The following is a 25,781-nucleotide window of genomic DNA, read 5'->3' as shown; positions in this document are numbered from 1 at the left end:
TTGTTCCAGTTGACCCAAAGTGATGTCATTGTGCGGTCCTGGGAGCGTGCACACACTTTGCGCACGCGCATGTAGTACCAGGGGCACCACCTCCTGCCAGGAGTTGCTCCCTGTGCTGGCAACCCACTGAGTTCCACCACCTCTTTTCCCAGAAAAAAAGCCCTGCTGAAAACGAAAGCGAGAAGCAGCTCTGAAGGTCAGGAAGAAGTTCTCTCTCCCTCCACCCGGCAGATGCGCCTAATCCACAGGTCAAACCTTGCAGTTTCAAGAATAGCTGATCTAACTCAACACTGGAGGAAGGCAGAGGAAGGCCAGGCCTTCATCTTAGTATCTGACCTTCTCTCTGTGGGCTTCTCCTAAACAGAAATTAATTCGAGCTTATTAAAATGTTAAGTTCTCGGCCCCCTTTGACAGCTTCAAGAGTCATCTCTAAAAAGATGGCCCTCTACTGATTAAAATGATTAAAGAATACAAACTTATTTACAGCGTTTAACTCATGAGAAAAGCTTCAAGGCAGCAGTCAGTTTTAAGTTGAATTCCATTGTAAAGAAAAAAGGCTAGCATAGGATTGGGAGAATCCAAAGGTGGAAGGGGGTGGGTGGGAGACGGGTGTGAATCCTAGCAGAATTAAGTTGCTGCTTCTGCTAACAGTTATCACTAACTAGAAATTAACCAGGGTGTTAAGCTGGTTAAAAACCCTGTGGCGTGCAATTCAGCATCACTAGCAAATAAAATAATCCTTGGTCACGATCAAGGCTGATGAAGGGGGAAGGGAGCATGCTGGTTCATGGCTTCACCCCTTAAGTGTAGTTAAAAAGGGACCGGATCATCGATGTCCATCTGCATGGCTGCATTCCCTCCCTGTAAAATGGGAACAGCAGCCAATTTCCTCCTGCATAAGTAGACCCCAAGGAAATGAGACCCTGGATGGATTTCCCACTTTGCATACAGAATCATGGTGTGTGTGTCTGTGCGTGCATGCGTGTGCATGTGCGTGTGCGTGTGCGTGTGCGTGAGAGAGAGAGAGAGAGAGAGAGAGAGAGAGAGAGAGAGAGAGAGAGAGAAGTCTGCCCTTCCCTGACTGGCTGGTAGGAAAACATATATAGGTACCACTAACAGTCCTTAAAAATGGAGGGCACACTAGAGAATTCACCATCACTGCCATTCACAGATTCTGTGCCAGCCTGCAAACGCAAAATTAGGGTTGTGTCCGCCCAGGTGACGTTTTAATCACAACTTATCTTTGGCTGAAGAAAAGAACAACAGGTAAAGTAATAGACGCTCTAGGTAATTACATGCTTGTCTCGCTGGAGTTTGTCTGTTGATTTATCATTTGCTCGGGGCCGCAAAGATGAAAAGTGCCCAAAGAGTGCTGAGCATTATTCAAAGTCCTGAGTTCAGTGGCTTGTGAAATTCGCAGGGTGCGTGTGTGGCAAACGTCATTTGCCAAATACTAAAGCAGAGCTAACGGGAACTACAGAAAACCTGCTTTTTGTTATTATTAAACCAGCTACTCCCCCACGCTTGGAAATGGGGAAAGGGACACAATTAACTCTCCCCCCACATCATAAATAAACAAACTGCTGCTTGGATTTAATCTAATTGGGGAGGTCCAGCACCACAGCAATAAAGTGGAGAGAAGACAAATGGGGAATTTAACTAATAGAAACAAATAGCGAAGTACCTTTTTAAACTTCCTTTTCTGGTTTTCAAACGCATAATTACTACATTTCAAGTGTTACAGTTAATTATGCCTGCAACAGTGTTTCTGGAACAAATAAACCAATTGTATTATGAAGCAATTTACTCCTTCCTATTCTCCAATCCATTTCCACCCTCCCTCCCTCCCTTCCCCCTCAAAGCACTTACAGCCGTCAGAGACAGGAGGTCAAGAGGAACGTTCCCTGGACCCATGCAGGTATTTCTCCCCTTCTTTCTTCCTAGATCCAAGACAGTATCCACAGTGGGAACATACCGGGTCCCTCCTGCCGGACCTCCCCTCTTCCAAAAACCAGGGGGCAGCAGCCACCCCTTCAATGAGCCATCAAGACTGAACAGGAAACAAACCCCGCAAGGCTCCAATTCTGCTGGGATTCACACTGCATCAGCTTAAAAAGCACTTGTTGAACAAAATGCATTGCCTGATTTGCTTGCCTTGTAGTTGCAGAGACGAAGACCAAGTGAAGAGAAAGCAGTTTGCCTTTACAGTGCATGGCAAAAACGGGAGGGGCATCTCACAGCCTAGCCCCAGCACACCAGCCAATCACACACAGCAGGGCGGTGTATTTCACCCAAGTCACATCCCTTCCTGTTGCAAATGGAAAATGCAACTGAGATCGGTTAAAATCTGCTTTCTGTTCGTCCTCTAAAAGCTAGAGGGATTGCTGGTTCCCTCTGGTGATGTAAACTGCTCTCTTGGGGTGCAGAACCGGGGTGAAGGTACAGTTGAGCCTGTGCTGCTTCTTGTGGCCTACTAGAGGATATGGATCAGGACCTATTATGGAGCCAATATGGTGCCCAGAGTTGGACTTATACAAAAGAGTTCCAGGTTTGAATGTTCACTCAGCCATGAAGTCCTCGCTCAACCTAATTTAAACAACAGGGCGATTAGAAAGAGAGACGGCTGAACTGCAACTGATAACAAAGCTCAAGACAATGCATCCACCTGGACTGAATCGAGACAAAGGCTTCCTATCTCATTACCAATGCTGATTTATCCACACCCACTTCCCCTCCGCATACCCCACCCTATTCAATCACGCCTGCCATTGTCATTCACCAGCTCTTATCAGTCTGCTTCTGCAATCACTCCACTCTCCAAGATGTAAGGAAAGATGGACTCACACTCTAGCTGTCTCTGAAGAAGTGAGCTGTGGCTCACAAAAGCTCCTACCCTACCACTAATTTTGTTAATCTTATAGGTGCTACTGGATTCCTGCTCTTTTCTACTGCTACAAACTGACTAACATGGCTACCCCTCTTGACCTATCTTAAACAACAGGATTGTTGTGACGAAAACCACATGCGCCTCCCAAAGCTCCTTGAAGGAAACATGGGATAAAAACAGATAGAGCTCAAGAGCAGACAGCGTGACTTTGAGAAATAAATGAGACTTAGCCTCTTTTTCAAAAAACCCTTGGGATCCATTATGTGGTATCCGCCACTTTGTTTCGGCTAAGGCTTCGGCTCAAGGGTAGCCCACACTTCAGGGCTGGCTGTAGGAGTCAATTACTGTTAGTCTGAAAGAAAAGGCAATCTGCTGGAGAGACGGGCCCATAACAGACACCGTTGAGAAACGTCCGGGTGACAGCCTGAGAGAGCCGAGGAAGCTGAATTGAGGTTCTTTAGCACCAATTTCTAGATACTCTGCCAATCGCTGGCAGCACTTCAGAATTCTCTGGGGAGCTGTATGTGGTATCATCGCAAACCAAGGGAGGGAAAAAACCTCAAGAACTATTAAGAGCCCTGTGAATCACCACTTATGCTTTACAAACATTCAGGAGGAGCGGTATCCGTCTTCAACAAGGAGAATTACAACCTCACAAAATTACACCTCACAAAAGAAAGGAAACATCTACTGTTCAAGTATGCTTGACAGCTGGGACAGCTCCATGGCTGACACAGGCATGAAATTCTAGTCCACACTCAGTGATGCCCCTCAAAACCCAACAGTTGGGCAGGAAGGGGTTTCAGCACCCTTCCAACTTAGATTGCCTAACTGTTTCAAATAGCAATAAAACTGTTTCAAATAGCAATAAAAAAAGAAATCCCAATTAAAATCTATAGAAAATCCGTTGTTGGGGGAAGAGTTGATTTTTTTTTACATATATAATTACAACTCATTTCAAAGCAGATATCCCCCTCCGACTGATTTATAAGCCTGCTGAGCCAATTAATGTTGTTTCAATGAGGTGCAAGGAAGCTATTCATATTTTCCACTTTATTAGCCAATTGTGAATGGATTTCTGGTTGGGAAGTGTGAACCAAAACGTATGTGGGCCGGCTCTGGCTCATTAGCAACATCGCAACAACATAAGCAGCTTCTCCCCCAAACGATACACACACAAAGTGTGTGTGTGTGATGAAACCGGAGAGGGCCATGTTGTATAGACTCATCAAACATTTGGCATCAGCTCCCCACCCCCAAGACCTTTCAGGCTTTCCTCTCTTAAGGTCCGTTACCATCTCTCTGTGCCCAAAGAGGCAAAAGGCCCAAAATAACTTCTGCAGCCATTACTGTTTCTTAAGCTGTCAAAATCAAACGCACAATTCTAAAACTGAACACATTAAGCTGAGGTTAATGTGCCCCTCAGCTAGCCAGGAATTGCCCCAAATAGAACAGCGGGCAGCAGAAGTCTTGCTGTCTCTGCCCCTTTGTTCACTGCAATCAAATCGGAGTTCCACCTTGGCAGCGTTCCCCACTTTAATTCTCAAGGTGCAGCAGCCCCTTGGGCCCGATTTAGGCATTAAACACAGACCCAGAGTTTGTTCATTACAAGAGCATGTTGACTTTATTCTCAGGTTTCCAGATTCACCCCTTCCGTCACTACCCCTTGTGCCCAGGACAAAGACTGAACACGTCCTTAGTTAAGAGGGGCCTTCAGTCGAAACACAATTTGTTGGGGCATCTGGTGTTCTGACAAGCTTTGGTTCACTACTTGCCCACAGATTGGTATCAACAGGTAACTGCGTCACTAAATTTCGGAAGAATTTATTGATGGATTTAAATGCATTAACCTGGGCTTAAACTTGTAACACCACCTTTTTAAGCCACCACTGCTTAATTGGACACAGGAGACTTGTGTTACAGTCAATTACAGCCGCTGGGAATCGCAACTGTTCTTATCTTTGTTTACAGGCTGCAGAAGAAAAAAATACAACTTATAAACACTAAAAAATAAATAAAAGCTTGTCTGTCATCTGTTGGTTTCCACAGAAATGTCACAATTATACTTTTACCATTTTGTGACTAGTAACCCCCCCTAATACAGACAGACAGACAGGTAGATATAGGTATAAGGAGATAGAGACTCACACTCACATACATATAGTCTGAGGTTTCACTTCATGCATCTGCTGAAATAGACTCTAGCTCACAAATGCCACAATCAATCTTTTAAATTTTTATACTTTTTTTTGCTACAGATTATTGTGGCTACCTAGGGCTTTTTTTCTGGGAAAAGAGGTGGTGAAACTCAGTGGTGGAACTCAGGACCGCACGATGACATCACTTTGGGTCAGCGGGAACAAGGGGGGAGTTTTTTAAAGTTTAAATCGCCCTTGTCGAAAATGGTCACATGGCCGGTGGCCCCGCCCCCTGATCTCCAGGCAGAGGGGAGTTTAGATTGCCGTTCCACCGCGTTCCAGCTGAAAAAAAACCCTGTGGCTACCCTACTACAATATGTTTATCTGAACACAGTGCAGGAGTGCCTACACTGGGGGGCAAAAGTGGGGAGTGGGTCGGCCAGGGGGAGTAATGGGTTATTCCAGGGATCAATTAAGTAAAAATTGGCCCCAAACACTAAACTGGGTACTGATTTTTACTCAATTGGCCCCCCGGCATGACTCATTACTTCTGCAATGCGCCAGGAATGATGTCATTCCAATGCAACACAGGAGTGCTCCGGAGCACAGAGGAGCACAACTTCACCCTTACCACTGTATTCCCGTGGCTTTTCACCCCCAACATCCAGATGACAGATGGGGGGGGGCAGAGGCTGTGGATCCTTTGCCCCCACCAGGGTATTGAGAAGCCTAACACAGTGTAATGCGCAATATGTAAAGAATGAAATATCAGGCGGTGACCAGCCAGTAATCTAGGCAACCAAATGGTAACCAGCTGAAGGTTGACAGCTGTGTGTGCACGCACACACTCATTTGTGATGATAAGACACAAGAACTCAGCTAAACAAGATACAGAGCTCCATGTCAGAGACTGTGACGAAGAAGAACATGCCTGAAAGTCTGGAAGCAGTATAAAAGAGATAAGGGAGAACAGGCCACTGCCTTGAGGGGGAAAGCTGTGCCATCCTTCCCCACACAACTGCAGACAGATGAGACATAATTGCACCTGGTCAGGTCCAGGTTACAAGGCATAGGTTGGCTGTGGGGAAATCCCTCTGGAGATGTGGAAGGGAAGGTAACAGGGAGACATTTGTACACCTACTGTCATGTTTCCAATTTTTTCTTTCTAACTAAGTTATGGCTACCCTTTTCTGCCTTCTGTTCTATCACATTTTCCACCCAAATATTGGCCAACTTGCCTCTTGTGTAGAGTGTCAGCGTAACATAACCCCAGGGATGTGCAACCAACTGTGGAACTCCTTTCCCTGCGACTTGAGCATCTTCCAGAAATGTCTCACAACACATTCCTCCTAGGGGAAGCCAACGGTGAGCAAGTATTGAGCCATTTCAGTTTGCTTATTCATGTTTTCATCAACGTTTTCAGGTTTGACAACAATCTTCAAACAAGCAGGCCTGCTCTGCTCTCCAGCAAGAGCGCAAGTTCCCCCTTTCTGCCACAGCTGGGAGTCAGTTGGGCAAGCCACAGATCTTCCTGTGCGAGGCTGTGCCAGCCTGTTCAGAGAGGCATTGTTGTTCCTGCATGTTTCCAGCCAAGAGATAAAGCATGACTAAAAGCAAGGCAGTGGCACAGTTGCTCCTGCTAGTATCTGCTCCACAGGGCACTCATGATTCAGCACTCGAGGATTGTTTCTGATGCTCAGTACACTACGACAGTCAAATCAGAAATGTGAGACATACACCAAGGGCAAGTGTGACCAAAATTGATGTTGACGGCTGAAGTTTGTACACTTTGGGGTTAGCCTGGTGAGCGGAACCAAGCAGATCTAAGAAAAGAAGAATGCCCTGTCTCAGCATCCCGCTCCTTGTTACTTAAGAGATCTATGAAGTTGGTCTGGGGAGAGTCTTAAAGAGGAAGGAGGTTGGATTGGATCTCTCACATTGCGGGGGGGGGGAGGGGGGAGATGATCTGTATCCTTTCCCCAGTACCAGCTTTGAAGGCAAAGTGATCGCTATTATTCACAGGGGAAAAACTGAATGGATATGTTCAGTATCTGTCTTTTCCCCTTTCAGTGGTCACCAACAGCTAGGGGGATGATTTCTCTTGGGGAGATGGTGCAGGAGATAGCATATAGCATCGTGGTTCAAAGTGTCAGACTAGAACTGGGAATACCTAGATCCAAATTCCTGCTGTGCCAAGAAGGCAATCTTGGACCACTCCCTCCCTTTCAGCCTAGCCTCCTTCACAGGGAGGTTGTGGAAGACAAAAAATGGGGAATGGGTTACTCTTGTCCTGAGTTTCTTGGAGGAGGAGTGGAATAAACGTGAAAAGATAAAAAAAGAAATGTGATCGGAGAAGGATTCATCGTCCCTCTCTAGTGCCAATCCCAGTGAAGATATGATGTCCCTACCTGGAGCTACTTTTCAGTCTTACGAACACAGATAGGCAATTCAGCTCCGCGGTTTGGTCCTCAGTCGTACAGTGATTGGCAGAACTTAACTTGCACAGTATTTCTAAAGCAAGGAGAGCCTCGCGCTGTAGTCTCAATGAGGCCTCAATAAGGTGGCCACCTGCAGGCCTCAATAAGGTGGCCGACCTGTGCATGGCCTATGTCAGTTCAGAGTGCAGGTGGTGCCCACAGGAGTAAGTGCTCCTCCAAGTGGAAACATTCCCTGCACACAGAAAGCTAGTTATCAGGGAGATCTCTAGGCTAGAACCCCCTTTCTCAGAAATGCTAGCTTCTTTTGTGGAAGCAAATTAGATTGCCTTGGGTCAGCCAGTACTTCTTGGCCTATCTTTGTGAGAATCAAGAGGCACGCTGCCCTTTGCTTCTTGGAGCAAAGGCAGGATAAGAATGCAATGAATCACAAGCGTTATTATTGTGAAGCACAAGCTCAAAGAGCAAGACTTGAAAACTTAACTGGCCACGTAACTTAACTGCTCAGAGGCCAACTTCGTAGAAAACCTCTTTAGAAAGAGAGGCTGTGGGTGAAAAAGAAATCCTCCACAAACTCAAAATCTAACAAAGGTGGGGGGAGTCAGAATTAAAACATTAAACTTTACGTCAAATATTGCTTTTGACATTTGAACAGGGATTCATATTTTAACAATAAAAAATCAATCTTGCAAGAGGACTTGAAGGTATATTTTATTAAAATATTTATTCTCCACCTTTCAACTGAAATCTTCTCGGTAGCTTAGAAAAAGTCAACCAAGAACCAAAATATAAACCAAATCCACATACCACAAGCAGCAGCTGTAATGCCCAGCAAGGGATCGCAAACCTTTTCCCAAAAAGAGCCACTATGGTTGCTGCCTAAATGCTAATAGGAAAGGAAGAGTTCAGGGCACGTTCAAAATCGACTTGCCAGGTATTCAGTACACACCCACCAACCACGCAAATCTCCCAAAGCCAAAAATATCCATAATTAGGAATGCTGAAAAATATTCCGAATTAAGAGAGGCCCATGAAGAATCATGGCAAGGGGAGGGGACAATTTAGCACCCCCCCCCCAAATCTCCCTCTCTAAGATGTTATAAGATACACAAGAGCTTCAGAAGGCTAATTCTGGATCACTACAATGTATAAGAGGTTTCTGTGCCACACAGATACATCTTTGGGACGTTTGCTTTCTGCAACACTCCTCACACCTGTTGAAGAAACAGAAAGACCTATTTGTGTTGATTTACATTGATTGAGATTTTCTCTTATTGTGCTGTTTACTCCTGGACTTGCTTTTGCTGGATTAGACTTCACTTTTGATTTCTTGGAACGGCTTTATTTGTATGAATGTATGCTTTGAACACGTCTTTGACTGGTTTTTGTGACTTTCCATTTTCATTGTATTTAAACAAATTATCATTTAGTAGTTTCATATATCTGATTGACTATTTACTATTATTAATCTCCTTCACATACAGTTTGTTCTGTTCATGTAGTTTTTTAAATTCTGGATCACTGCCATTTATTCTTCCTTTAACAAACTTGACGGCTCTTTACGTTCTCCGCTCCTGAAGCAGACTCCGTCCTCATTTGGACCAGCTAGGGTTTTTTTAGTAGGGGAAGGAATCTTTTCTTTCAGTTATTTTACAAAATTATGTTTCTTTGCAGACCTGGGAGGGAATGGAGAACTCTAGTCCTGAGGATGTAGAGCGGAACTACAAGTGACAAAAGGCACAGACTGGACACTTGTCAGCTTCCCTCAAGTTTTGATGGGAAATGTAGGCGTCCTGGTCTCGCAGCTTGGCTCTCCGTCTGCTGTCCAATGGACTTTTCAACTGTCACTTGTCCAACATTCCGCCAAGCTGCCTACATTTCCCATCAAAACTTGAGGGAAGCTGGCAAGTGTCCAACCTGTGCCTTTTGTCACTTGTGGTTCTGCTCGTAGAGATCCCATCTGAGCCTGGGAAGGGGCTGGTTTTGCTACTTTTTCCATTGGCACAGGGCTCAGCCGCTTTCTATTATATGCAGTGTTAAATGTGATGCGAGAATTTCTTCCCCAGAATTCATTTAAGCTCTACCAGGCGTTGGCAACCATAATACAAAACCCCTGCTGCAGCAGCACATGAATCACAATGCATTGTTCTACAGTGGCCAAGGAAGTTTGGACCCAAGTTCTGTGCCAGGTTTGTTCAGATTTGCTGTGAGGAGCCAATGTTACAGAGTAGGGGCCTGACAGGGAAGCAGTGGGCATCTCTTGAGGACAACGCTAACCCACTGATAGAATAGCAACATGCCAAATTCATATGAGAAAAGAAAATTTTAAAAAGACACACTAGATGGGAACCTTGGCCAGTGCAACGGCTAAAAACGTCCTCTTCAGAATGTCTTGCATCCAGGTGTCTACCTGCGTGCTTACTAGGATATGCCCTGCTCTTAGGCAAGGGTGGCATGAAGACCTCGAAACAGCTTTTCACCACCTGCCCCAAACACAGACACGCACACGATCAATTCCCTCTTCAGAGCCAATAACATGACTACAAGGATTTACCTTATACTGAGTCACGCCACTGGCCTATCAAGGTCAGTATTGGCAAGGGTTCTCTAGGTTTTTTTCACACCTCCTACAACCTGTGCCTTTTAATTGGAGATGCTGGAGTGGAACTAGAGATCTTGCAATGCAAATACTCTACCAAACGGATCATTTCATTTGCTGCTACCTTCCTGACTCCTGACTTGCACATTCACTCCCCTTACCTCGCCCTACAAAATCTATTATTGTTCAACCCAAAGCCAGGGACGAGCTATATGTTTAAATTGAATTTTACTGGCTCGTGGGTTGGGGGGTGGCATGCTTAGGGGAAACAGCTACAAGCCAGTGGACTAGTCAAACACTGCTGAACACATTTTTAAAACATCTTTATTAGAACAAAAAGATACTTTAATCATCAACGACTCTGAGACTTAGGATAATTATAAAAATCAGTTATCATGAAGCCATGAAATTAACATCTTTTTAATCACGGTATTAAGACTTCAAACAATGTCAAGTAAGATTTCAATAAGCAATTCATTGGCCTGTTCCTCTTGGCTTTTATCCTGGACCACCAGGGTCAGCGTACAGTGAGATTTTTTTTTAAGAAAATGAAATTAAAAACAGAAATAAACAGCAAATTCTAAAAAAACAAAACAAAAGCCTGTTATTAAAAGTAGTAGCTGTGCTATATATAAAATAATGAAATGAAATGTAAATGTAAGGTGCCATCAACATTCTTGTCTCGGTGGAATATTTGGTCTGTCGACTGACCAGCATGCCAACACCTAAAGCAGATACAGAGAAGAGACAGGCAATGCCAATTTTTCCAAAAGTGTATTAACCACGTACCAAGAAAGCAGTCCGAAAGCACAGGCTGCCACAAAAAACAAGACCTTAATTTTGTAGCGCTGGATTCACAACACAAATTACACAAAAATCAAGCACCATCCTTCCCGGTAGTTTGTCAGCATTTGGCGTCTGGTAGTCTCTTAAATTTGTACAAATGAAGCAAGACCAGGAAAGAGATAGTAATGTACTTTTGGCCTGTTTACAAAGCAAATACCATGGTTCACATAAATCCTTCATTAGCATTTCTGCATTCTGTGCTTTGTCATCTTGACTTCAACTATCCTATCAAACAGGCCACAAAAAACTCCCATTTCACAGATGCCAACACAGAGGCTGAAAGGCAGACTCACAACAAACCTAGATCTGCTGGACCACGCTGGTTCACCGGTACCTTTGCATCCATTTGGTGGAGAGACCCTGTCGATTTTAAAGTAGGTTCTAGGAGATAATTGGCAACATGCAGCAGCCTTCCTTCTGGCCCCAAGGGTTTCAACATCATTTGCCATTTCCCTGCTCAAATCATTTACTTTGTCCTGATTTCCTACCTGCTGTCCTAGATTTGAGAGAACTGGCATCTCCAAGGTGGCCTGCGGCTGGCAGAGAGGCAGCATGAACGAATGTCACAGGGAGACAGCATTTTCATCAAAAACAGATATGAGAAGCGGGAGGTGCAACAGAGGAGCCCCCACCCCACCCCTGGCCCTGTCTCTTTTCCTCCCCATCACAGGGGCATTGTAGCTCAGAAGGATGCAGCTGTGAATGTGCTGGGAACTGCTCCCCACCCCGACCCTCCCAAAAGTCAGAGGGACAAGCAAAAACAGGAGTTAAAGCCAATGCCAGGGTGTGTGATACTTCGTTTTGAATCTAAGAATATATAGAAAGGTTGGCAAGAACTGCAGCCCAGACTTCACAGCTCAGCCAAACTTCAATTGCAAAAAGAAATTCTGCTGTCACACCTTCATCGGTGCCCTTCAGTGCAGGGAAGTCAAATTCCACAAGCACCACTGCTGGCATTATCGCTCTTCTGATGCCTGATGCAAGGTCAAGCTCCTGAGCAACTTGCCGTACCTGCTGCCACACAAGAGACGTATCTTGAGCAACCCTCATGCCTCCAAGACATCATCAGAGCAGCAGAGCCTATACAAACTACTAAGTGATCCAATGTATGCTACACTTTACCACTCCCACTACCGGAAGGCTGGAAGAATGAGTCTACAACCACAGTGTGGCAAGAGTCAGCTGAAAAGATACTCAATTCCCCCTCACTGAAACAACCAAGTCTATGGCAAAGCCAGATAAGCGAATGCAGCCCCCATCAGCCAGGGGCGCCCTTGCCAGTGAAAAATCCCCCCCCCCCCCGCCCCAGTCTATAACAAGAGAAGGGCAAACAGCAGGAGCTGGATCCCGTATTTAAGAGAACACAAGAAGCTGCCTTATACGGGGTCAGAACACGGTCCACCAAAGTCATTCTTGTCCATTTCAACTGGCAGCAGGGTCTCCAGTAAACATCTTTCTCATCACTTACACCTGATCCTTTCAACTGGAGATGTCGGGGGATTGAACCTGGGAGCTCTGGAATGCAAAGCAGATGCTCTGCCCTTGAGCCTCAGCCCCTCCGCCTCACCATCCAAGTCCCAGACTGCAATAAGTGCACTGTCCAGTCCACCATCGGAGAGATCTAACCACAGAGTTCTTAGATAGGTTGCTCACATGTCCCTCCATGCCCAGAAGTCTGTATGGGATTCTAGAAAAACAAAGTGGGGTAACCACTATTCCATGAGACAGGTGTAGTAGGAGTCTCAATCCCTGAATGCTGTACCTGACTGCCTGACGCATACTTGGCCAAGAAAACACCACAATCACTTTTCATGGTCCCCTCTATTTGAGAGGCTGGTTTTTCAGCTACAGGCCAAGCATGGTCATTTTTAATGGCTTCGCCAACACTTTGGAACAACCTGCCAGATTTATAGAAAGCTTCTACACTCCATAAAAGGTGCAAGGCAGAACTATTCAGAAAGCGCCTTTAGAAGAAATAACTAACAGCAGCCGGTAGGGACAATGTTGCATGTTTAATTTGATGTATTTTAATTAATGTATTTAACTATGTCACTCATTGTGTACATTTATATTTTGTAAGCTGCCTTGGGCATTGTGCAAGGGCAGGATACCGATATTTTGAACAAATCAATCGTGCATTCTTTTGGGTGGCAGTTACAGGCATCAAGGAGAGCAATGGGTTGCTCTTGCCCAACCAAATTACTCCCAGATAGGTTTGAAAGTTGCAAAATGCAAACCACATTCATCAAAGAAAACGGTGGCAGGGACCAGACAAACACACCAACACTAGATCACGTCACTAAGTGTGAGCAACAAAGACACTGAAGGAAGTCCATTGCTTTCTCCTTCGAGAACATTCATGAAGACGCCAGCAGTAGCCAGTTCCCCATGAAATTCAGAATGTAGCAGATTCCCACCATGGCTGCTAGAAAAGGACCTGCCACCAACACCTTCCTTCTTCATCCGAGGCTGGAAGCCAAGGTCACACATAAGATTCTCCCCACAGGCCACGAGCTCTTTCAGGCGAATGAACTTGGTTCAGAGCTCCCTCATGCTCCATTAGTTCCCCGTTCAGTTGTGGCTCTTGTTCTCAAAGCTCTGGGTTTCATCCACAAGACTCGGCTTGCTTCCATGACAGCCAAGATGAGTGGTGGCTGGAGGGCAGCTTGAAGGGCAAAGTCTTCCAAACGCAAGGCCCAGAGGTGTACCAAACTCACTGCAACGGGAGAGCTCACGCCCAGCAAATTTACACTCATTACTCTGGAAAGCAAAGCGAGCAGAAAAGGGACATTTCCTAAAATCCAGGACTGTTCCCGACAGCACAAGATCACAGTGAACAAGTCCCAAATCATCACTAACTCAGCATGTCAGCTTTCATTGAGGGAGTTAAGCTGCCAGGTGATGGAAGGGCCCACGTTTGGCTAGGAGGTACGGCAAAAGTAACAGAGCCATTCAGCTGCTTTTCTTCTCTCTTATGAGAATGTAAAGAGCCTTGCTGGATCAGACCAGCTTCTGTTTCTCCCAACAGCCGACCAGCTGCCCAAGAGGACCAAAAAATGGGGCACAGGAGCCAAGGCTTTTCCCTGATGCTATCTCCTAGCACTGGGATTCAGAATTAATTACTTTGGGATGTGCAGGTTCCCTTTAGCAGCACCCAATGGATGCGTCTTCCATGAATCTGTCTAGTCCCCTTTTAAAGCCAACTGTGGTGGTGGCCATAATTACGTCCACTGGCAGTGAATTCCAGAATTTCATTTTAAGATCACATCACAAACCTTTCCACCTAAGAGAAGAAAAGCTGCAAGCAGAACTCGCCGCTCCTCCCTTTACATGACCAGTTATTTCAAACTTACAAAACTGGAGGTTTCTTGCATGGGTTGGTTGCTCCCTAAGGCTCTAATTTGCTCCCATAGCAACACTCTGGTCTTGACAGCAGCACAAGGAGTAGAGCTGTAGTCAGTCACCACACGCCAGTCAGCAGAGAATTGTGGTGAAAAGCAAAGCGGAGAACAGGTACACCTACAGGAGGAAGACAGGATGTCACAGAAGCAGCTGTCCTGTGAGAGATCTCTGTGGCTGGCCTGCATGTGTGCAGTCCCAGTGTGGGATTTCACAGAAGCCACAAAGATGAAGCCAGGTATTTTGAGACAGTGGTTAAGGATGACTTCTGTCTCCTCTCTGGGAAAGATTTCAGCCTAAATGCACAGGCTATGAAGGAAATCCTGGCCTGACTGCAAAATCCTGAAAGACATTTCAGTTTTCTTTGGTGAGGTTCAGGCTAGCCACGGAGTTTTGCTTCTGGTCACCTATGGAGAGTTTTCTCCTCACCCATGAAGCTGTGCCACACGCTGGTCTATCACAGTCAGTACTGTCCGCTCTGAGCAGCAGCACCTCTCAGGGAGCTCAGGCAGAAGTCTTTCATATCAGCTGCTATCTGAGTCCTGTCACTGGCAATGCTGGGGATTGAACCTGGGACCTTGGGCAAGCCAAGCAGACACTCTACCAGACCATGATGCTTCCCCTCACATTTTCAGCTCTCCCAGACTAACTGGGCTGGCTTTTCACCATCATCAACGACTGGATCAATAAAAAGTGTCCTTTTAAGCATTTCATACATTCTAAGGAATGTTTCTGGCCATGAACAGATTAGTGGGCTGCTGCTTGAGACCCAAACAAAAACTTTCAGCCTTCCTATCTAAACTCTTATCATAACTTTAAAAGGTGGCTCTGGTTGTGCCGCTGTACATTTCGTGCATATGTTTAAAATATCCGTGGAAAAGTGTCACAATGCAAACAAATGGCGGAAGATCAGATTTTGAAACCAATTAAAGGGTTTAATGGTGAACAAGACACATTATGTTCAGTTGAAAGAATTCATGGGGTCTTAATGAGCAAGAACCACTAGAAATCCGAACGAGTGGTAATCCCTGTTCCATTTTAGGCAGCTCACTACAGCACGGTTCCTTGTTCCCAAGAGGGTCCCATCCTAAAAGAAAGGAGGAGTATCAACTTCCTCACAGCCAAATTTGTATGCAGTCAAACATGCCTGCAGCTGCTCACAAGGCACTGACGATTTAAAACAACAAGAGGTTGTGTGTGCATATATGGGGGGAATGCCAGCACACGAGCAGCTGGCCCAAAGGACTGCTGGTCCTTAGAATAACCGCTATGCCAGAATCCGCCCAGATCATGCCTTTTGCTTCTTTCAAGATCTCAGGAGGAGGACACTACACAACAGGTGTGGGTTTTTTTTCTTGTCACTGCTGCACTGTTGGGATTCAAGAAATATGACACACACACCCCTTAAAGTCTTATCGGGATAGATGTAATATAGCAACTCCCAGCTGTTGGAGATATGACAGCAGCGCAGGAACATACATAAACCCATCCGGGGCAGGGAAGACTGGCTATTTGAGGGCCTTTTCATGTCACTTTTATTTCACTGTTTTTAAATCTCTGGGCTAGAAACAACATATTTTATACTGTCGTATTGCATTTTATATTGATTTCCCCTTGCTTAATGTTACCTAATAATCAAGACAACACGTGGTATTCGACACTTTATACTATAATGCTTTGATTTCTACTGGATGTCAACGGCTTTGTTCTAGAATTCCCTTACATTTTGGCATCTCTCTCAGGAAGTGAACGGTCCCATTTTCTGTTGTATGCTCTGGTTACCAGCCCCATCTCAAAAAGGTTCAGAACTTTATTCCTTAGTCGAAGATGCGTTTGGGGGGTCTTCAGTAAGCACTGTAAGTCCAAACATGCAATTATAATGAACCCACCCATCTTCCCCCAATAGAAACTGCTTGTCTCAAGGTACAAACAGGCATGGGGGGGGGCATGGTATCTCCAGCGAAAAGGATCAAGTGATGCAATAGACCTCTGCCTGAGACCCTGGAGAGCTCCTGCTAGTCTGAGTCAACAACACTGATTTTGACGGACCAATAGTCTGAGTCAGTCTAAGGTAGATTCATTTTCAGCTTGCCGAAAAGAACCCTAAAAGTAACATTAGCCCCATCTCTCATGACTCAGCAGAACATGTCTCGGCACACTCTCAATTTACCGGCCAGGATGCACTATTCCAACCTATAAGCAGCAAAAGACTGACACAGACAAGGGTCGAGAGCGAGATCCCTGACCATTTCGATCCACTTATTGCTTGGAGAGAAAACTGTGTCTGCAAGCACAAGCAATTTCTCTCCATTGCATCCTCCCCCCCTCCCCTTGAGAGGAATAATATTTAGCCTGTACATACAGATTCATATCGTCAGAGCTCTTAAACACACATCAGTTAGTTAATGTGTCACCTGGCAGAGTATTCTAAAGATTTACCTTCACAGTGAGCCTTATTTTATGAGGACAGACACTCTTTTCTACAGCCGGAAAATGGTGCGGTGAAGCCCACTGCTATCTTTTTCAGAGATAAGGTTGGGGCCAGGCTAGTAATTAGAAGGGAGACCTCCGTGGGGAAAGGCAGTGGTGTGGGAGACGGCTTTAGCGAGAATGAAGCTCTCTGGACAAGATGAAGCTTCTGATCGCCTGCCGTCTAAAGAGAGGATGTGGTGCAGCAGCACAGAACATGAGCCCCCATTGCAAATCTGTGCTCAAACTAGCCAGAAATTCACTGGGCAGTCCCAGACTATCCATCTCCCTCCAAACCTCAACATTTATTTAGTATCAATGACTTTACAGGGTTTTTGTTAAGGATTATACTATAGTGGTTTTGAAAGGTCCTGGATACAAAAAACATGAAAAGAGTAAGCCATAAAATTTGGTTGGTCATTGTCTGAATGCTATAATTTGACTCAAACTTAATTCAGACATTATGAACAAACCAAACCCTTTCCAGACTTGCACGTTCCTACTCTCCTTCCCTTATATGGAGATAGAACTCTTACTAACCTTGGTTTATTAAGGCACCGGTTTTCAGATGTCACAACTCATTGGAATGATTAGGAGGTTTTAGTTTTGGCACATGGGATGGGGGGGGGGAGGCAATAGAGGCAGTGTGTGAGCCTAGCAATTAACTAGGTTCTTGCCTGCCAAACAAACTCTGGCTTGTTTCTGATGCCTGAAAGCTCTGTCCAAGATTCTCCAAGTCTAGCACGGAATAATTACCATTGTATCTTTTCTCTTCTGATCTCAGTCCAGGGAACATGGGGCTAATCAACCATCACTCCACCCTGGTCTTGGCAGACCTACTTAAGTTTCAGAGACAGGACTACTTCAAGTGCTATCAGAGCATTTTCCTAGGCCAAAAACACGACTTGTTTTTAACATAAAATGTATTTACTAGAAAACATGCACTGATGCTTGGGTTTCTTTGTAAGCAGTTCCATCTGCTATGGCCATTGTCCAGTGGCAGAGCATGTACTTTATTTATTTTAATTATTTCTTAGCTGCTTCTCCATAAACTATGTTTGAAGTGGATTACAACACAAAAATATTTTACAATCAACAAAAAATACCCAATATAACAGAAAGAGTAACACAGAAGCATAAAAAACAAGGTCAAACAACTTCAGCAGACAGATACAGCACAGCAAGGCAGTCTAAAAACTAACAGAAGTTATGCCAGGCAGAACACATATTGCACAAAACCAATTAATAAGATGCCCTGGCAAAGAGCCAAGGCATTTTCATCCGGCACCTAAAACTTAAAAGACTAGTTTTTGCATACCAAAGCTAGGGATTTATCCCTAGCTCCTCCCGTTAAAGGATCAGAGGTTGTATGTAAATATCACTGACTGAGACGCTGGAGAGAAGCCACCAGTCACAGGAGGAGACAGCATTGGCTAGAAACAGCAATGGTCCAAAATCAAGCAGCTTCACGCATTCAGAAGGTGATGTTTCACTAAGTAGCCAAATACACACAAACTCCTATTTCTGCAAAAATGCTTTGGAGCCATCTGGATGACAATGCATTAAAAATATGAAGCTTCCTGTTTCAAAAATTAACTATCAAGAGATAGACAGGCACACATACACACACACACATATACATAGAAGAACCTTAGCATAACTAGAATAGCTTCATAATTCTGGTTAAAGTCAACAAGCAGCAATAACTGGCATGTGCCCAAGACCCTAAGCAATAAGGCGGAATAACACAGGAAAGATGTCTGTGAGCCCAGAGCACCCTGGGAAAACCACACAGCCTCCCTTCTGCCAAACTGAAGCAGCTCCTCAACCCCTACTGTGATGTTAGCTGGATTTAAAGCAGAAAGCACATGCTGCCCCCTGAGCCAGACATCAAATCCGCAGTCCTCCTAATTACTTTGCTAAAAATGAATTATCTGAGCTGTCAAGTCCTGGCACTCCACTGAAAGGACAGCAGTCTTGCATTGGGCAAGGCTCATGGGGGCATGGGGAGAAATAAGGAGTTGTAATGTAATCTGGTCTTGACTCATCTCCCCTCACCTACCATCTTATGTTGGTTTAAGAAAAGCTGCAGCAGCACTTCGCACATCCCTTCCCCATGGCAATAAAGAATTCTTTTAGCATTTGGCATTTTCCCTTCAACCTGCTTCCAATAAATGGCAGCACTGAGAAGGGGGAGAAGACTACATCCTCTTTCCCCTTTGTCTCTTCAACAATGGCCTAACATCAAGCAAGCCATTATGAAAGCAGACAAGACACAAATATTCTTGTTATACATGGGGCTAAATATCAGGAACTGGTCCCCTTGCGATCTGATAAAAAGAGACACACGCAGACAGCTTAAACACTTCTAATGTGACTCAAAAGTTGCAAATCACATACACGCACGCGCGCGCATTAGAACAACACAGGGGAGGCTTACTGGGATCTCAGTGAGAAGAGCTGGTTAAGGGCAGCCAAGGAAACAAACATAGCTATCTGAAAGCAAGTTTAATTTACTCCCAAGAAGGGCTACCTGGTTAAAGAAAGTCAGTACAGGGCAGTGATTAGAAACAGGCCAGAGAGGCACCTCTGTTCTTCTATCCCTCCCCCATCCCACAAGAGAGACAGGATTGGAATGAAATTTTTGTCTCTTTCACCCCCTAGCCATCCTACACTTGTACACTTATCAGGAGACAGGTACAAGCTCTTTTCAGCACCAGATCTAAGCACCACACAAGAGTTTTACAAACATGTCAACATCCTTTGCATCACATTAAGGGTTCTGTTTGTGTGGAAGAAAGAATTCAGAAGAGAAATAAAACATATATGGCAATCAAAGTAGGTTTTACAACCATGACAGGAACCACTTTAACCTTGTGTGCTAAAACATTCTTTAACTCCATCTCATGTTGCTCTGGAACTCACAACAAAAGGAGCGGCTGTGACTCAATGGCAGAACATCTGCGAGGCATGCAGAAGCTCCCAGGTTCAATCCCCGACATCTCCAGCTAAAAAGAGCAGGTGGAAGGTGATGGGAAAGAACTCCACCTGAGGCACCGGAGAGCCGCTGCCAGTCTGAGCAGGCAATGCTGACCATGATGGACCAATGGCCTGATTTAATCTAAAGCAGCTTCAGGTGGGCATCACTTGTTATTTAATGGGAAGAGGAAGTTAGCCCAAACAGCTGGAGCTCTTTCCTTCAATAAATGGTCCCTTGCGTATTTCAACTTGCTCTCCTTGGAGGAAGAGCTGAGCTTTAAAAGCTCCTCTCCTATGCTAGTTCATTTGGAAGTTCCACTGTGCTTGACAGAATTTACTTCCAAGAAAAGGAAACATAGGGTTTGCAGCCCCTTTAAAAAAAAAACAAGCAGGCCTCCACAAATTAGCAATATGCTTTACGCTTAAACACTCCTTATAAGCCACTGTGTTCTAGGTCATGAACCGCTTTTTGACCAGTTTAAAATATGGGCCAGACACAGAACTTTTCTACATCTAGGTTCTTATAAGGAAGTCTTTGAAAAAGAAAAGAAGAATGAATCACGTTTAGAACATAGCTCCCAAATTACTCGTCGAGGAGCAACATGGATGATTAAAGAATTTGGGAGAACACAGACTCTGGCCAAAAACAACCTGGCAGAAACGTCTCTGGTTTGTTATAAAAAAAAAATCACACACAAAACCCAGCGGATTGGCTCACTGGGTCTCATAGGACTGCAGCTAGATAAGAGACATAAAAGAAAGATACCTAGTGGGAAGAGCTGTGGAAGGAACCAAAAAAGAATTATGAGAGATGGGGGGAAAGGTTAGCTAAACCCAAGCCCTTTTTAGAAGACAAAAAACAAGAGTATTCCCATTAGGAAATATATAGTACAACATGAAGCACAAATAACATTGCGGGGGTCAGATTTAAAACCTGCTCCAGGACAAGAACCACAGTTGGCAGAGGAGATAACCACGCTATACTAGAATAGCAAACACAATGCAGCATTTAAGGCACCTGTTCCCATGCCAACTACATGTGGGTAGCATCCTAAGTCAGTCGTGCACCTCAGCCACTTCCCACAGGTGAAGTCTCAGTACGGCCAACCCCTCCTGTTTTGATTTTGGACAGACCAGAGACACGCTGTGTTCCCTTACATAAGCTTATTATTTGTCACATTGGTCAGCCGTCCTTCTTTTGAGGTAACATACATGAAGGCAACTGCTTTGCCCTCACAATAAATACTGCGGGATAGGTCTAGCTGAGACAGAGTAATCAACAGAAGGTCAGCCCACCCAGTGGGCTTCGTCAAGGAGCAGGGATTGAAACCCAGGTCCCTTGGGTCCCAAGTCAACAGCATCCATTACTCTACAGTGAATCAACAAATCACTGGTATACGGTAAATTGCTCCTTCCAAATACACTTGGAAGACACACGTCACCATATTCTTATAAGTGCACAAAGAAAGTACAGTGTTGAGAAACAAGATATTATTGTCCACTAATTCACAGCAGTCCAGGACTCTTGATTCTCTCAATCAAGTAAAACAACTATAAATAAATGGATTATACCAATGAGCAACAGAAATTTTACTGGCAGAACCACCGTTTCACAATATTTGTCAACGAGACCAATCATGTCCATAACTTACTTTATGTTACTTATAGTCTTAAGGGCATTATTTACAGAAAATCACCACACAGAAAAAGAAAAATACAGTAACGTACCTTAACACAAGTAAAACCTCAAAAGAGCACAATAAATTGGTAAGAGTTGGCCCCTCAGAAAGGTGGAAAGCAATGCTTTCTGAGAAGCGTAATCTTCAGGGAACACACAACTGCCTGGATAAGGGGAGAAATGATTGAGAGAGACTGTGTGCGCTTCTTGATCTGCAAGCAGTTTGATTTCAAGTAGTCCCTCATGATTTCCCAACATTCGCAAAAAGACACTCATGATAGAAGCGGCACAAGCATATTTTCAAAAAGTCACTGACTGGCTACATCCCAGACAACAGCTGCCTGTAAAATAAACTGTAAAAAACATGAACAGCGTAGCTTTTAATTGTCGCAAGTACAACAAAAGCACGTTAAGAACACAGTTCGACGTGAACACATACTCTACGTGTGTTTAATTTCAACAAGCCTGGATGCAAAAGCAGCTCTGCATATAGGTGTGTGTGTGTGTGGGCACATGTGCACACGCACACCGAATGAAATATGAGGGTTTGCATCACTTGAAACCTTGAAAAAGAAACCATACGCTCTTACAAAGTACTGTTATCACACATCTCAACTGTTAACTTCCTCACAGAAGTCGTTTTTTTTTTACTATTATTTATTCTGCAGTAGCATGTAAAGATATGAAAAACAGCTACCACAGCTAACAAAGCTTAAGAGTAAAAAAAAGGAAAAAAACACGTATAACCATTAAATCCAACTTGAGGGCCTAAATCTGCCCTCATACAGCCCAAAGAATCTAAGCAGGAGAATCCAGATCAGGCAGCCAGGAACCAGAGTGTTCTTGGCTCTGCTTGCGACTATGAGCTCTGCTTCATTTTGGCATTCCTGTTTCTCCCTGTTCTATTGGTGCCAATAACACTTCCGAACCTCCAAGCAAGGTTTAAGGGGCTCTGTTCAGCCCTGCTTGGGAACAGCCACACTCATCCAAAGTAATAACAACACTCAATTCTGCTGTGGTACAACAATAATGTTTGTTACAGGGTAGTACAATGACTTATTGAAAGGTTATTTTTAAAAAAAGAACTGTTTATCTTTGCCTTTTAATGTATACAATGTTTGGTAACGTCATGCACAATATAAATACTGTCCACATCTCCCCCAGTCTTTAAAAGGGCAGGTGTGAAGTCTCAACTTGACAAGAACGCATTACACGCAGGCGCACCAATGCCGAGCAGACAGCAGCATATTTAGCAGGACTTGCTGCTTCTAAGCTTTCTTTTCCTCTTACTGGGGTTTATCGGGGCCGTCAGGACATTCTATTTCCTCACTCAAAGAGAGTCCAGTAGCACCTTTAAGACTAACCAATTTTATTGTAGCGTAAGCTTTCGAGAACCTACAATAAAATTGGTTAGTCTTAAAGGTGCTACTGGACTCTTTTTGATTTTGTTACTACAGACTAACACGGCTAACTCCTCTGGATCTATTTCCGCACTGTTTCTCAACTCTACTTATCTGAGCAAGTGAAAGAGCAGTTGTGCAAAAATGTGCAAAGGGGTTTGGCTCCAAGGCACAGGTGGATCTAGTGGTTGGCAGGATCAGGCATTTGCCAAGGCTCAAATGCCAGGAAGGGGACTCTTCTTTGCTCACACTTCATGCAGGTGTCCAGGAAAGGCTGTCAGCAAAGTTTCTCTCTCCAAGATTCTCCAGGATTCCCACCCACCCACCTCCTTGCAAAAAGGGGCATAGAAAATACTCCAGGAAAGGATCTATTTACTTCCTTTATACCCTGTCTCCTCCTTGCCAATGGGGACCCTCAAAGTTGTTTACATGGTTCTATGCCACAATTCATGCAGGACACTCCAGAAGGATGGAAGCAGTGGGAGAGGTCAAGTGCTGGAGCATAAAGGAGTATAAAACAGCGATGACTAGCCCACAGCATGTTAAAGAGAGGAAAGCAGAAAAGAAATTGAACTCTTTTGAAGTCTACCCAACACAGCTCTCTCAGATTGCATCAATGCATACGCTAGCCCATATAAAGTGAGACACCGCCTGTCAAAACTCTGGGGCGCTCTCTTGGACTGCACTCTTCTGTTCCTGCCACCATTCAATGGTGCCTGCAAATGCTTACAGCAAACCCCCAAAAGAGTCTTCATCTCCATGAACAGATCTCCATGCACAACCCAGAATACAGCTGGAGGATACCTGTGACAGGAAGGTCTGGTAAACACGTGCATGAGACTTCTGGGAATCCTCCATATGCTACTTTCAGCACCATGTTTGACAACCAGCAAGATACCAATGTAATCATCTAGATACAGTTGCAGGGCACTTTAGAATTCCACCTTGCGGAAGCTAAGGAAATCTGGGTCCTTGCAGAGCTTGGATGGGATCTCTGGGAATCCTATAGAATCATAGGTTTGGAAGAAACATCTAGGGTCATCTAGTCAAACCCCCAGCACAATGCAGGAAATTAAGAATTTCCCACATACACACACTCCCAGTGGCCCCTGCTCCATGCCCAGGAAATGGGTAAACACCATCAGGATCCCAAGCCAAACTGGCCTGAGGAAAATTGCTTCCTGATCCCAAAGTAGCAATCAGCATTACCCTGGGTGTGTACGAAGGGGCCACGAGAACTAAGCACTGATGTAACCCTTCCTGCCCCCCACTCTCATGATCTGCCTAGGTTCACAGAATCAGCGCTGCTGCCAGGTGGCCATCTAGCCTCTGCTTAAAAACCTCCAAAGAAGGAGAGCCCACCATCTCCCAAGGAAGCCCATTCCACTGAGGGATCACTCTAACCGTCAGGAAATTCTTCCTAATGTTTAGCAGTAAACTCTTTTGATTTAATTTCAACCCGTTGGTTCTGGTCCGACCTTCTGGGGCAACAGAAAATAACTCCACGCCATCCTCTAAATAACAGCCCTTCAAGTACTTGAAGATGGTTATATCACATCTCAGTCATCTCCTCTCCAGGCTAAACATGCGGTGCTCCTTCAACCTTTCCTCATAGGACTTGGTCTCATGCTGCCTTTACGGGAAAAGGCAGGTACGAACTCCACCACCCAGACACAATTGGAATACTGTCCCCTTGCTGGAGCCAAAGAGATCAGGCTCGGATGAGCACTTAGATGGAACCCTGTGGGAAGCCGTAAGCTCCCCAATGGAAGAAAAGCGGGTATGAGCATAATCATCCAGGGGTGGTTGGTGGCACCTTGCAAACCCACCCCACTGAAGTTACGTGGTCTGGCGAAGGCTGGCCCCTGGATTGGAATCCCCCCACCATGAATCACCTTGAATTCTATAATGGAAAAAGGTGAGGTACAGCTGTAATACCCAAGTATTGCTGAAAGGCACCCATATTGCCACCTCCTGGATCGAAGCCAGCCGAGGTGTGCCCAGTTGACTGGACAGAACGGGAGACCACCAGGGGAATCCCACACACTCCCAGTCCCGTTCCATGACAGAAGAACCACCAAGGTAAGTCATGCCATGCTGGAAAGAAAAACGAAACCGTCCCCAAACCAGCAGTGGGGAGGGGGGGCTGTAGGAGGCAATCTAGGGATCGCAGGCGAAGGGAGGCGAAGGCATTGGGGGCAGGCGGAGCAGAGGGGACCCAGGCCGCCCCCAGCCCTACTTCAGGGCTGAAAGTTGCCCCGGGGGCAAAGCGGGGAAGGCTCGAAAGGCCCGCCCCTGAGCTCTAGCCCTGAGGCAGAGGCTGAGGCGCCCCGCCGTCCAGGGCTCGGGGGCAGCCCCAAAGCGGGGCCGGGAGATCCACCTTAGCTCCCCGCTGCGCTGAAGGGGACCCCCCGAGCTCCTGGCCCCGAGGCCGGGCTGCGCCCTCTTCCCTCGCCCGGTCCGCCCCCCACACCGCCCCCTCCCTACGCGGCCCCCTCCTTGGGCGGGATCCGGAGACCCCGCCGCCCCCTTCAGAGCGGCGCGCGCACAGCCCCGCGCGCCCTTCCACTCCCCGGGCGCGCGCTCTCGCCCTCCGCCCCCCCCCCCGCCGCACTCGCCAACGTTCCTTCCCCACCCCCCGCGGGTCGCGCGCTCACTGACCGTTGCTGAGGCAGCGGCGGCGGTTGATTGACTGAGGCGGGCGCGCGCGCGCTCCCTCTCTCGCCTCAGCGCCGACACTTCTTCCCCGTCGCCCCGCCTCGGGCGGCTGACTAACTTTGACCCCCACCCTCCCGCCTCCCTCCCCGCCCGGTTCCCGACTGCTCGAGGAAACCGTTTCCTCTTTCTGCCTCAGCCCCCCCAAAGCGGAGTCGATCCGTTCCGTCCAGAGTCCAGAAACCGGCCGCCTTACGCCATTCACGTAGCATAGCCTCCTCTGCAGCAGCCGCCTC

The 25,781-nt window shown here is 45.8% G+C and overlaps 1 protein-coding gene across 1 annotated transcript in view; it reads right to left on the bottom strand.

Moving 5' to 3' along the window:
* Positions 1–25,549, bottom strand: part of CAPN15 (calpain 15) — a 110,510-nt gene extending 84,961 nt beyond the window's left edge. Inside the window, exon 1 of the mRNA XM_054994942.1 lies at positions 25,492–25,549. The gene's annotated coding sequence lies outside the window, so the exon portion shown is untranslated. The remainder of the gene's footprint in view (positions 1–25,491) is intronic.
* Positions 25,550–25,781: the final 232 nt, after the last annotated feature.

This window comes from Eublepharis macularius, chromosome 12 (assembly GCF_028583425.1).
Source record: "Eublepharis macularius isolate TG4126 chromosome 12, MPM_Emac_v1.0, whole genome shotgun sequence".
Lineage (NCBI taxonomy): Eukaryota > Metazoa > Chordata > Lepidosauria > Squamata > Eublepharidae > Eublepharis > Eublepharis macularius.
Note: the sequence above shows the minus strand (reverse complement) of the source record. Positions and strands in the feature narration are given on the sequence as shown.